Raw genomic sequence first — 12,785 nt, 5'->3', positions numbered from 1 at the left:
GATGTGGCAGCAATGACAGATTGGTGAATATTGATTGCTCTTACCCATTTGAATCTGATGGGAATTCCTGCCACATCTTGGTTAGCATATTCCATCATTTCTACATCCATGCTGTCATTCACATTTTCACTGTCTCTTCATCTGCCCAATCACGACATCTTAAATTATATCCAACTTGAGATACAGTTTTTCAATCTGCTGTTTGTGCAAAACAAATTTTAGTGCACATGCGAGGGGAAACTGCTGGACTTTATTGCGGGTGTTTCTCTTTTAAATGTGACAGCAGGGACAGTCGGGTTTTTAGCTGACAAAGTAAATGCCGGAGTAGGCTACCTCGCATATCCTTACCTGTCTCGCTGCCTCTCTTGGTACTGCTGACACAAGCATCTAATCAGTGGCGACCCAGTACTGCATACTTCAAATCTAACAAACTAAGTAACTATGAAGTGTATCCTCTAAGGCAGACCACAATGATCAACGTCTGATGTATTCATATTGTGAAACAATGGAAAAGGGAAACCAAAATAATTTGCCTCGGGGGTCAAAAGACATTAACTTCTCGGAAATTCTGGTGTATATGCTTGTTTTATTCCTCTGATGTTCTTGTTTTCTTAATACCCCTTGTGTTGTGAAGTGACACAGCCCCCCCCAAGCAAAAAAAAAAAGGATCCACAGAGCCAAATATCATAAGTGGACATCATGGGAGTATGTGGCACACTGGCACAGCTGTAGTGAACACAGTATGGCAAGGAGAACAGTCTGTAGCGAATGATGAGGCCACAGACACAAAAAGTCAAGCCCAGAAAGAGGGAAAGCTTGACAGAGAGAGATGGCAGGGAGGCAGTGTGTCTGGTGCCTGTCTTTCTGTCAGGCATTCTGGGGAAATGGGGGAGGTGGGCAGATGAGAGGAGGGGGGGGGGGCAGGCGGCGGATGAAAGCAGACACAGAACAACACCAATTAGGAACGACAGCCGCCGGAGAACTAGACAGGGTGAAAAAGGGGAGCTGAGGCTGGAAGTTAGAAAGGCAGAAAATAGAATCCTCACTGGATATAGTGAAGAGAAAGAAAAAAGGGAAGCAAGCATGATCATGATGGAGGCTGGCAGACAACGGGAGAGAGCGAGAGAAGTGGCGGGGGTGGGAAGCACAGAAATAACCTATAATGTGCCTTGATTACTAATTTCTATAGGATGGCGGCGGTATGACGAGTGAGAGGGTGCACACTGCACAGACAACAGACACCTAAAGATCTATCTGCACTGCTGAAAGACAACTTTGAATGGCACCAATCACAAAGCAGGAAAGTAACGACAGAGGAGTGAAGTCATATGATCCACCATCGCTGCACTATTTGGTAAACCTACTAGCCACCACACCACTACTACCAGTTAGCCAAGTCAGACATTCCTGTGGCGTACAAAAAAGCCACATGACCTTTACGACGGACCAAGGCCAGGAGCAGAGATTACCTGTGGGATTAGGGTTAGGTGTTCTAATTCCAAAACTTTTTTTTTCCAGATTTCTATAGCAAACAAGTTAAGTGATTTAATCTGTTCCAGACGTGAACTGTAGATACTGTATCATTTTGGGGGTTTTCACTTTACAATTGACACTCTGAAGCAATGTACCAGTGTGAGCTTTCAACTCAGCATTAGGATTTGTGTGTTTAAATTAATTAAAAATAAAATTAAAAAAAGCCTGTAAATTCAACAAAGAAGGTTGTTGTTGTTTGTGAACATTCTTCACATACCAGCGTCACCTTAACCAGGTGTGTTAAAGTATAAAACATGCTTTATTGCCACGAGACCGGACTTGATCAATGGATGCTGGGATTTGTTGACGTGGCTGAAGGTGGGCGGATAGTAGAGAGAGTGTTGCTACTATAAATACTAGCTTCGAGGTTTGCACTCGGTATCTTTGCTGGGGATGTAGCCAAAACATGAAACTTTAACACGGCGGCAGCTCATTTAGTAAGAGCACGAGACCGAGCAGGATGGCTGTTATTGCTGCTAAAGCTGACGGAAATCAAGGAAGCGTGTCAAGCCATTTTGCATGTTTGTCCTTTCGAATGGATTTGATTTGTTTTTGCAGGATTGGGTATGTGCTGCATATGCCAGCATACTCTATTTCACACTCTTGTCTAAAATATTTAGTAATAGTTGCTTTTTAAATAAAATAGTAGGGGAGTTGGACAATTCCTGAATGCACTGAAGCCTCGTTTAGATGCAATCATTGTATTGATCAGTATATTGCATACAATGCACAAACTGGAGTTGTGCCATAACATAAGTTGTCGCTCAAATTGACTCTTAATCAATACAGCAATATTTTAGGCCTCAATTGCTTGACATTCTTTCGTGTGCATGAGTTAATTTTTCATTCAACAAATGTGTTTTATGATTGGCACTCTGTTCCAAGTTAATACATAAAACTGTTTAGTGTGTACAGTATGCTGTGCATCAATTAACTTAAGTTCTGAAACACAAGGCTGAATGTAGCGTGAAATTGTCACAATAACTTGATCCAAATATGACAAACACAAACTAGACGTGTGCCAAGACAAATGAGATAATCAGCGGAGACAGACTTATCAAGGTTACTTTGACACAGCATCATGACACTGCACACACCAAAATGTCAATTGTCTGACGATTCACAAGTTGACAACGATACAAGCAATGATCAAGAGCCTGTCTGTCAATATGTAACTCTGGTGTTATATTAAGTTTATTTTGCTACGCGGAGATTGTGTCGCTCTGCTCCTTGTGTGATCCTTGGGAGACTCAGCTAATCAATACCCGTACTGCTTTCCTTTTTGGTACAATATGGCAAATGTGGTGCCTAAAATGACTCCAGTATCAAATGTATTCTCAAACAAATATTTAGTTTATGTTTGAGAATCAATCTTAGAGGTATCAGAGGCACCAATATACCGGTATCGATCTCTATGCCACTCCAGCGGGTGTAATGGCTGTATCGTCACTCAGTGCTGTTTTTGTGTGTATTTTTGTATGGAAACACATAGTGGTCACGATTTTCTGAGTTCAACATTTCGGTGCGAAAAGATGTTTACGGCAAGCGAACCAAAACTGCAGCATCGGTGTAAGCAGAGCGATTGCTTACCCCCCCTTTTTCATTTTCGATGGGGTCTCGTAATGCATGTTTTGTTAACAGATTAACTAAAAATTAAATTCTGCTCAGTTGACAAAGAATGATTTCATATTCAAAGGACACTCCTTGTTTTTTCTTCCCTATTTCCTTCCTCCGAGCATGCGAAAGATTGTTAAACATGCAAAAATGCTTAAGAACATTTGATATTCCATACACAAGTATACACAGTGATCCGTGATGTGTTTTTTTTAACTCTCTGATTGGTGATCAGCTCCAAAAATCTTGATTGTGTAAAGTCTAATATACAAAAATGAATTTCCAGTTAACTGTACTGATATTGGCAAAAAACAAAAACAAAGCAAGAACCTACTCTATAGCCTTAACTCTAATCCCAGTATAATTGCAGGTGGCGTATGTTCGTACTATTTACATGGCCTTAACCGAGGGCTTTGGATGTGCTGTGGGACTCAAGCCTCGTTACATAATGAGCAAGGCTGTCTAATGTTAGTTTGGAAAATGAAGACGGGAACATTTAAATTGGATGTCCCGCATATTCTTCCACGTGATGCCATGCTCCTTCCCACCGCGTCTCCAATTAGCCAACACGAAAGCGAGGGAGGGAACGGGGCCCCAAATAAAGCTCCGCACACTGAACATTCCCCTGGAGCCGTGCCAAGACTCACAAGCATCAGCTCGCCTGGTCCCAGCTGCCCCCCTCACCCCACTCCATCTCCCTGCTTCAATGCTGACCTGGCTTACCCCTGGTGGGCCCCGTAAGCCCTGCCCCTTCCATTGGCACATACGCTGGGGAAGGAGGAGGCATAAAACAGGCAACAAAAGTTAAATATTTAAACTCTTCTATAGGGGGGGGGGGGGCATGGGGTGATGTTCAAGCTTCGGCATCTATAAAATGTTGAGTAATTACAAGGATAAATACAACATTGCAACTACGTTTCGATGACTGAATATGAGGGGAAAAACAAGTGTTATTTTGTTAGAAATATGTTGAACCAGTTTTGAGGGCAATGAACAGAATTGCCATAGCAGATGTCTGTGTAGCTAATCCATAGGTGACATCCTGTTCTTCTTTGGACAGGATGAACAATTCCAGGTTTTCCTTCTCATATTACTTTTCTTCTTCACTGTTACTGCTTAGAGCAACCTAGCCCACATATACTCCTCAAATATTACAATGTCTACATCAAACTCAACTGTCAGGCATATATTTATTCTGCTCCCCGACACTTGAAAATAGCCATTCACAGTCTAGAGGACGAGGTTAATGGCTTTTGACAGTCACAAATTGAATCCAGCTGATTCCGCTGTCAATGACCCCCCGCCCCCCCTCCAGACGAGAGCAGCACCCTGCGGTGGTGTTAAGCGTGTTATCTATCAGTTCTGTGCCAGTTGTTTGAAAGGCTTCGTAATGACGGGCTCGGTAACCACCACGGTCAGGCCCTGGGATAAGGTCAATGACAGGGGGAGAGGGGATAGACGACATAAGCCACTTTTCTGAAGCAGGACTAAGAGGGACTTTGTGGAGCCAACAGAAATGTTTGAAAGCACTTTTTGTTCATTGGAACTTGGAGCCTCTTGAGAAACTGGCTGAATATTTTTGCCCAAAATGTACAACGTTAAGAGTTGTGGGATAGTGCGGTAAAGAACAATAAAGTCTATCACAGCTTCCGATGTGATGGGTACAAGGAGAGCAACATAAGGACTAGACGGCGTGCAGTGTATTATCAGTAAACAGACAATAGAAAACAAATCTTGGTTATTAGTTGCAGCAAATTACCCAGATGTGCACTGATAACACACAGCAGATGGAAAGGGTTTGTCCTCAAGGTAGTGAAAATGTCCAAACAGCCTTCAGCACTAGTGTGCTGCCAAGAAAAAAATTAATAATTCAAAAGTAATCACAACAGTGACTTATCTCATTTTTAACTCAAACAAAGTGTTCAATAACATACTGCCACAGATGAATTGATGTTCTTAAGCTGTGTAGATGACAAACTCCAACCAAAAGCTTAAAAAAAAAAACTAACATGTAAGCCTTTTTTCCTATTCAAGGAAACTTGTCAGAGGATTCACTTGATCCAAATTAAGCTTCAGCTGGGCACGGGATGACAACTCTTGGTGGGAATGCCCCATATTTCATTTTCATCTTTGATGCAACCAGCAGAGGTGTTCATAATTCAGCCTTATCTTGCTTGCTTTCTAAAGACATATGCCAATGTCTGCTTTTACTTTGGAAAACAATGATGAATATTTTGCCCTTTTTTTCTGACATGTTACGGACCCAACCGATAACCGAATCATCAGCAACTTATGGCAAAAAATAATACTTAGTTTAATCTATTAAAAAAATTATCTTCATTTGCAGCAGCCACAGTATGAATGACCTGCAATTGACATGTAGGTGGACATAAACCTGCCTCAGACGCGCATCAAACTAGTAGCCCTTTATATTGATCAGGAACCAAAGCGCTCAGTTTCATAAAGGTTGATGAGGTGACAGTTTATTCATTAAACAATGCCGGAAAAACAACAACAATAAGCTGATAAAAATCACATAAATGAATTATGTTGTAATAAACTTTAATGCAATTTTATATTTGATGATTTCGTTAATTGTTGGAATCAGCAGAACAATCGTTTCTAAATATATTCGATAGCTGCTGCCATAGTACGATGTAATGATGTTGGCAATGGACGAGGTACATTCATGCAGACCTCTAGTTTTGCACATTCCTCCAGACAACATTATCAAGGACACACAATCACTGATGGTCAGAACATTTAGAGATACCCCATCTGACTTAGTGTAGTAATTTATCCTTAATTGATACAATATTTAAATGTCCAATGCCATTAACTAGTATAGGGACTCAGGATATGAGAGTAAAAAGCAATATAAAAGGAGAAAAAACAATGCATTAACTGTACGGCAGATTTTAAAAAGACAATGGTGTCCTACAAACTCATGGAATGTCACGTTTTTGTACCACTCAATCTCATCAAAAACGCAATAAAATGGGGGACTGGCACACCATAAAGATCCTATGGCAGCCAGTGCCACAGCCAGTAAATTTGAACGGCAATCATTAATCATAAAGGTCGAAGGATTTTATCCACCTCGGCGGCTCGCTCCAGTGGACGTTACGTATGCTTTAAAGTCCGATTGTGAGGGACTTACAGCAGACTCCCTCTTCTTAACAAGCGTAAGCTCCATCTCCTCCCCCTATTCTCTAGTTTATGGGCAGCAGAGGGCCCCTGCAACATCTTTTCACAGCCACCCTTTTATTTGCTACACGTCAGACTTCGGGAGCGACGGGTGGGTGTCTAGAAAGGAGGACACTTGACCCCCTGGAAGTAAAAAAAAGTTGTGTGTGTGTGCGCACGCATCTGTGAGCCAGCTGGGTGTTTTGGGGGCAAGCGGGAGGCACCTCATGACCTGATTAGCAACCACAGGGCATTAAACAACTGCCAGGACCTTGAGGTTGGCCCAAAAATGCTTGCACATGCCAGTAAAACAGCACCGAGACGGGAGAAACGCATTCTATCTCTACACATGTATGTGTTCTCGCTTTTTGCCACCAATTTTCTCATTTCAACACGGCACTGGTGTGTGACGATTGACATAAGACAGTTCTGACAGAAGATGACAGAGGGGGAGGGGATGGGGGGGGGGGGGGTTGAAACTGAACAGGAAATTATGTACTTCAATTAAGACACGCCAAAGAGATATTAAAAGCTGTACTTAGGCGCCTGGGGATGCAGGAAAAGGGGGGTTGCAATGCAATGGAAGGCGACAGTTCAATCAGTATCTGGCGTCGAGGTGGAGGAACAGAGGATGGGCAGCGGGATGGTTATGTTTAATAATGTACTCGGAATTAGTGTAGGGGAATGTACAAGATACAAGATGTATTACTGCTACTTGAACCACAGGCAAATTACACCATTTTAAAAAGGCATTTTGCATAAAACTTGGAAGGCTTTCGCCATGCCATTGCATTCAGTGATCATCTCCCTTGAAAATACCCCCCCCCCCCAAAAGCAGTTACCCTTTGTACAAATGCAAGTCAAGTAATGCAATGCCTCCTTTGCAATGTGAAAGAAACTATTGACATGTGCAGAGTGTTCTCAAGTCCCTTCAACCAATCACAGAAGCGCTGTGATATAACACGAAAGTTAAACGTCCAATTCCACCGTATACACTTTATAATGCATTTATTGAAATGTAGCTGCACATACTAATAATAATCCTACTACTATTCAGCATCCCACCGTTTGTTATTTCTGCTGGAATGCCCAGTGAAGCAACCACAATGTCTTCGGACGTACACAAAACAACGTAGTGCATTTCAACGTCATCGTGTGAGGACTTAAAAAAAAAAAAAGAAGAGAAAGGGAAACAGGCGACAGATGTGATGAATTTAAACTTACCTTGCGTTAAATACGGCTTTCGCAGCTTGTAATCAATCCCCGGTGTCCTCTCCTAAGTTACCCGTAAAGCGATGAAGCAGATTCAGTCAAGATTTGGCAGCTTCGCCGGCGTCCGCCGTAGCAGCTTGGTGACAGGTACCGAGGTAAACAACGCCCCCTTCCTCAGCCGCATATACAAAACCACAATGTTGTAATGTGTAGCTTGAATATAACATTAATTTTAAAAAAACGCCGCCAAAAAATTATAAACTCTAAAACGCCATATGCGATATAGTATAAAGGGGCGGGGAGGGGGAGGAAGCGTAGGCAACAATAACAAAAACAAACGATACGAATAAGAAAACGCAGCTAAATTGTTGGAGACAACGTCAGCCGATAGAAGTTGAGCCTCGATAAGCCCCCCCAAAAATGAAAAAGAAAAAAAAAGAATGGCGCAGTTTTTTTTTTTTTTAGTCTGAGCGAGCCAACAGCCGTCCGAAAGCCAGCCGGCCAACTTGGTTTAAAGTGCAAAAAAAAGAAATGTTTTGTTTTTAGGTGACCAGCGGCACGACTTGTGACGCGCCGGCTACCACGAATGCAAAGTGAGAAGCGACTCCTGGAAAATACATTCTGCGAGGGTCCAGACGGCGCAGAGCACGGTCATGGCAGGCGTATCAGTGAGCTCTCGGCGTCAGTGGTCTCGCAGCCATTTTGTTTAGACTAGCAAACACCGCAGTGTCGCTTCTCTCCTCCTCCCCCGGAGAGCAGCCAGACTAGGAAGCGGCTCCGGAAACGTCACTTGCGAGCAGCCAATTGGGTGATTCAACGAAACTCCGCCCTGCCCACAAAGCAGAAACCAAGCAGTGTTTGGATGGATGCTCTTGGTTTAAAATAATAATAATAATAATAAATATATATAAGGGCACACCACCAGGAATACTACAGTACAATCCGACTGTCTGGTGTGCTCTTTCAATTCTTTCTTTTTTTTAGATTGTCATCTAATATTATTAATCCCAAACAACAGCAATAATCTAACCATTTATTTATCCGTCCATTGGCATTTTCCACATTTGTCTAAGTCATAAGTCTCCACTCCTAGTGACTGTGTCAAAAAAGTCAAGTCACGCAGGGGTAAAAAATAAAAATAAAATCAAGTCATGCAGGGGTGTGTAGTAATGAGCTACATGTACTCCCTTACTTTTACTTAAGGGACTTTTGGATAAATTGTACTTGTCAGAGTAGTTTTAATTAAATATACTTTTTTTCTTTTACTTTGTTATTTTTCTTAAATATTGGCCTCTTGATTAAAATGTTTGTTTTTTTCTACAACCCCCCCCCCCCCCCCCCTCCAAATTCTTCAAAAAATAATGATAGACGTTCATTATGTTTTCCCTGAAAAATGTTGGGGTGAGATGTAAAACAAAACAAAAAAAAAACACAGAAAAAACTCAATCTTTTATACATGTTTTGAGAAATCTAGCATATGATGAAAAATTAAATATATTAAGCACATGTATTTTGCCCATATATAAAATAGCATTTTTGTCATACATCTCGTTAGGAAGTAAATGTGCTTGTGTGGCTCCCCAGTAGCATTGAAAAAATAATAATAATAATGTCAACATTTTAACCTATACAAGAACTTCCCTTGGAAGTTCAGAAACAAAATACTGTCCTAGTTTGTGTTTGCAAAATGTACGAATGCTCTATGAGGACACGCGCTATCACAAATTAATGGTTGGGTAACACTTTTCTTACTTTCACTCAACACTTGCCAACACACACAAATGCGTCGTAATTTTTATAAAAGTGACACATTCTTTAATTAGAGTTGCTGTTATCGTTCACCACTGTAAAATGAGTAGGTCTTTTATGGCTTACATAATATTTTAGAAACATCGTATTACTGATAGGGAGGACATCTGTACAGACAATCTCACCTTCATTTTCATTTGCATGAAATGGTAGCAAGGCGTCAGAGCTTAGATAAAAATAATACCAATGTAATATTGGACTGTATTTCACCAGATACTGTCAAAACTGTAATATTTTCTGAGATACTTATCACACAGTGAAATCCCATATAGCTATCGCTAACACTGGTTTTTACATCTTGCGCCTTTGTTGTCTTGATTAGCTCTCATTTATCATCACAACAAGAAAGCTGTTAATGCTAGAAAAATGAATAAAGCGCACTTAGATTTGTCAGATGTCCTGAAACACACTTTTAATAATGAATGCTAATGGCTCTCTGTGTTAGCGCGACGTGTAAAGCGGCAAATGCTAGCTAAGACCATTACACTCTCTTTTGATGTGAAATAATATGTCCGTGAAACCACTCAATACATTACCATGAGTGGGACTTTAGTTGCAGAGTTTGTGGTGCTTCATGTGAAACTATTCTAGAGCCAGAACTTAATTTATCAGATTCAACAACTTATTTCATATAGTTCCCTCTACCCAAGCCGACCTTTGTCAAAAATGTCTTGATCAGGTGCTGTACAGAGACACAGGGCGATAATTCCTGCCTATTCACCACATGATGGATGAGGTCGCCCTTCTGCCCCCACGATCCCGTCTGCACACATCCTGGAGAAAGAAGACGTGGCCCCCTGTCCATTCTCTACGCTCCTTTCTCATGGAAATTAATGTTCGGCGTGCAGACTATACACACACCCACACAAAGTGCAGTGGGAACAGGTCAAGACGGCGCATTACAAAGGGGGACGGCTGACCAGTGAGAACTTGCTTAGAAATGCTGAGGGCTCCTACACATCACTCGTAGAGACTACTAATGAGAAAGCCAGGGGGGCCCTGGCCAAAAGTTTTTTTGTTCTCCATTTTAAGGCAAGATGCCCAAAGCTTTTGAGTCAGCCAGCGCCAATAGAATGGAGAAAGCAGATGTTCCGCACTCGGGGTTAAGAAGGGTGAGAGCAGAGGGGAATGTCATCAGGAAAGGGGAAGAAAATAAATAAATGCCTCGAGGCACATGTAGTTCATTGTGGATTGTGAACTATGTCAGTCAGTGCAGGAGTTTATTCTGGGGCTTGTACAAACCACTTAAATACAGTGTCATGTGAGGACGCTCTCGGAAGCACTTGAAAGTTGCAAGCGTCATTGAGCAATACATTACATGCTGAGTGCACGAGTACCTCCATTAATTGTTATTTATATCATGTTCCGATGACTTATCGAGTGAAGATGGAAGACACTTGGATTATTTAAAAAATTTGAAAAACATTTCCTGAGAATTCAACTTAAATATGCAAACCTCTATTCCAGTCAAGTTGGGGCATTGTGTAAAACATACTATAAATTAAAAAAAAAAGTGCAAATACTTTTCAGTCTATATTCATTTGAATACAAAGATTCTTTCTCAGTTTTCTGTTTCCATGTTTTGCGTGCCGTAATGTGCCACAAATTTTCAACGGGAGACAGGTCTGGACTGCTGGCAGGCCAGTCTAGTACTGGGAACCCAAATTCAATATAAAAGACGTGATACATCTGTAATGCTATACTATCAGTTGATCTCAACTGCCCCTGACTACAGAGAAAAGGAGGCTGACAGGAATATAAAATTACTCTGAAAGCAGCACTATGGAGATGATAACGTTTGTATTATACACAAACGAGGAAGGGTTGGTGGGGTGTTAATTAGGGTTCATACACGTTGGGTTTGGATGTAGTGGGCCAAGAAAGGTAAAACATTTGTGCATATGAGCGCACACTTTCAAGACAGAGTTCCTGTTTTAGCATTGCTCTCTCCATCTAATCCCATCTATTCTTTTAGGTGAATCCTGAATGTTTCTTTTTTGACTCCTGCAAATTTGCATAATTGCTTTCACATTTAGGCAGGTTGCTGGCAGGTTGCAAGCCAATGGCAAAAGATCTGCCAGACATTCTGATAAGCAAAAACAGACTTGCAGCAGAAGCAGTCGTTCCCGTCTTCCCCGCTCAAACAAAGACCTCCCCTCTGTTTTCTTCCAGATTGCTCTCCCGTCTTTTTCTTTTTATTCCAAGTCAGCCGCTGCTGTCTGCACAAGCATGCACGTGCGTCCGCAAAACCACACCACACACACATTTTCCCTTGTGGATGAATATAGTGTCTGGCTATCTATCATTTTGGTCTCATATTGCAGTTGCACACCCTCAGCTATGTCTTCAGTGGTTACATGCATATTTAATGCATGTGCTCTGTGGCTACATTTTGTCATTTAAACACATTTCCCATAGGAGGAAGTATCCCTACCCAGAAACATTAATAATCACGAGCGTTCATAACACATTACCAGGAAAATTGCACAAAAAAGAATCCCGGGAGCCTCGGCTTTTGTTTGAGTCAAAACATATTTCACAGAAGGCCAGCTGAAGTTTAGAAACAAAAGGCAGAATAATAACACTCAGGGTTAAAAGAATCAGCACTCCTTAAAACTTTATGAGCTGTACATGCGATGGTTTGAGTAAAATTAAAAAATTCTGAACTGCCACAAAAGTCTAATAAGAAGTTAATGTACAAGGAACTGGAAAGGGAGGCTTCCTGAAGACTCAACATGATGCAGGCGGTATCTTTTTTTCAAGTGTAAAAAGTAGCGGTGTCATGCAATTAAAAATTTGAATCCTAATTAATTGCATTACTTCAATAGTTAACTCACGATTAATCTCAAATTTTATGTTCTAAATGTACAATAGAATATTTTTTCCAAAATTTTCATACGGTTGTTAACATAAAAGTGGGGAAAAAATGTTAAACTAATAGAAATATGGCTGCATCTTTTAGTCAGTGATAGATACATTTCATAATAATTCATAAAATTTAGTTAAAATTAAAAAGATGTACTGTACTGTAAAAAAACGAGTATGATATTGATTTGTGTTGGTAATTTTTCTGCCAAGATGGCATCATTGCAATTGTAAGACGGTGACAGCTCAGTGCAATTTTCTTTTCATATTAGGAGCTATCTAATCCTTAACATGAAGTAAATTGTGAAATTCTGCACATTTTAGAAATGATAAAATACAACTTGACCCCAGTCTCCACAAATATATGGATTATTATTAAATGTATTACTGCTAAATTTTGATGTGGATGTGTCTGCTGCATTGCGACTGGAATTCCTCCAGTACAGGCTTTCCAAGTAAAGGGCGGTCATTAATCGCACGTTTAAAAAATTAGTGGCGTTAAATTAACTCAAAATTAACACACACATTTTGACACTCCTAGTAAAAAGTAATGTGTGTGCCTTGGA

The 12,785-nt window shown here is 40.9% G+C and overlaps 1 protein-coding gene across 1 annotated transcript in view; it reads right to left on the bottom strand.

Moving 5' to 3' along the window:
- The window catches only part of tnrc6c2 (trinucleotide repeat containing adaptor 6C2), a 42,130-nt gene extending 33,849 nt beyond the window's left edge, over positions 1–8,281 (bottom strand). The window contains exon 1 of the mRNA XM_086082452.1: positions 7,558–8,281. The gene's annotated coding sequence lies outside the window, so the exon portion shown is untranslated. The remainder of the gene's footprint in view (positions 1–7,557) is intronic.
- Between the last annotated feature and the right edge of the window lie 4,504 nt (positions 8,282–12,785).

This window comes from Leptonotus elevatus, chromosome 8 (genome assembly GCF_054856555.1).
Source record: "Leptonotus elevatus isolate MCC_2025b chromosome 8, RoL_Lele_1.0, whole genome shotgun sequence".
NCBI lineage: Eukaryota > Metazoa > Chordata > Actinopteri > Syngnathiformes > Syngnathidae > Leptonotus > Leptonotus elevatus.
The sequence above is the reverse complement of the archived record's forward strand: the minus strand, read 5'-3'. Positions and strand labels throughout refer to the sequence as shown.